The sequence below is a fragment of the Phocoena sinus genome, chromosome 2, assembly GCF_008692025.1.
Source record: "Phocoena sinus isolate mPhoSin1 chromosome 2, mPhoSin1.pri, whole genome shotgun sequence".
In the NCBI taxonomy this organism is placed as follows: Eukaryota; Metazoa; Chordata; class Mammalia; order Artiodactyla; family Phocoenidae; genus Phocoena; species Phocoena sinus.
In genome coordinates this window covers 42414112-42415694 of record NC_045764.1, presented here as the reverse complement: position 1 = coordinate 42415694, position 1583 = coordinate 42414112, and the positions used below count along the sequence as shown (strand labels likewise).

At 47.8% G+C, this 1583-nt stretch overlaps 1 pseudogene; it reads left to right on the top strand.

Moving 5' to 3' along the window:
• Positions 1–261: 261 nt before the first annotated feature.
• On the top strand, positions 262–1157 carry LOC116749254 (annotated as a pseudogene).
• The last annotated feature ends 426 nt before the right edge of the window (positions 1158–1583 follow it).

The following is a 1583-nucleotide window of genomic DNA, read 5'->3' as shown; positions in this document are numbered from 1 at the left end:
GGGAGCACAGAGCCGCCTACCTGCCCGCCGCCGCCTCCCCTCAGTAGCGGGAGCCCGGCACGCAGTCTCAGCCCCTCCCTCGTCGTCAGGCCGCGAGGGCAGCGCGCGCGAGCCAGGGGGAGGGAAAGCGAGCGAGCGAGCGCGGGGAGGAGGCGGCCGGACGGAGCGGGCGCCCGCGCGCGTGGCGTGAGGGGAAGCCGCGGCCCGCCCCCTTTGCCCTCCCTTCTCTGCCCTCCTCGCTCCCCCCGCCCCCCGGACCGCGGAGCAGCACCATGTCGGCGCCCGCGGCCAAAGTCAGTAAAAAGGTGCTCAACTCCAACCACGACGGGGCCGAGGAGACCTCAGAAAAAGAACAGCAAGAAGCAATTGAACATATTGATGAAGTACAAAATGAAATAGACAGACTTAACGAACAAGCCAGTGAGGAGATTTTGAAAGTAGAACAGAAATATAACAAACTCCGCCAACCATTTTTTCAGAAGAGGTCGGAATTGATCGCCAATATCCCAAATTTGGGGGGAACAACGTTTGCTAACCATCCACAAGTGTCTGCACTGCTTGGGGAGGGCGCTGCGTTATTTGACAAGAGTCGAAGTGACAGAATTTGAAGATATTAAATCAGGTTACAGAATAGATTTTTATTTTGATGAAAACTCTTACTTTGAAAATAAAGTTCTCTCCAAAGAATTTCATCTGAATGAGAGTGGTGATCCATCTTCAAAGTCCACTGAAATCAAATGGAAATCCGGAAAGGATTTGGCAAAACGTTCAAGTCAAACGCAGAATAAAGCCAGCAGGAAGAGACAGCATGAGGACCCAGAAAGCTTCTTCACCTGGTTTACTGATCATTCTGATGCAGGTGCAGATGAGTTAGGAGAGGTCATCAAAGATGGTATTTGGCCAAATCCATTACAATACTACTTGGTTCCGGACATGGATGATGAGGAAGGGGAAGGAGAAGAAGATGATGATGATGAAGAGGAAGAAGGATTGGAAGATATTGATGAAGAATGGGATGAGGATGAAGGTGAAGAAGATGAAGATATAATGAGGGGGAGGGAGGAGAGGAAGATGAAGGAGAAGATGACTAATGGAACACTGATGGATTCCAACCTTACTTTTTTAATTTTCTCCAGTCCCTGGGAGCAAATTGCAGTCTTTTTTTTTTTTTCTCCTCCTCCTCCTCTTGTGCTCAGTTGTCCCGTTTTTGAGGTCTCTTTTCTCCTTTATACCATGGCTCACAACTTATTTGGGGGGGAAATACCTTGAGCAGAATTCAGTGGGTAAAGAATCTCTACCCCTTTCTGTTCCAAGTTCATTTTTATCCCTTCCTGTCTCAACAAAAACTTTATGGAATCAACACCACCATGCTCTGTGGGAAAAAAGAAAAACCTTCTGCTCCTTTAGCTCTGCTGGAAGCTGGAGGGTACTAGGCCCCTGTGTAGTAGTACATAGAATTCTAGCTTTTTTCCTCCTTTCTCTGTATACTGGGCTCAGAGATTACACTGTGTCTCTATGTGAATATGGACAGTTAGCATTTACCAACATGTATCTGTCTACTTTCTCTTGTTTAAAAAAAGAAA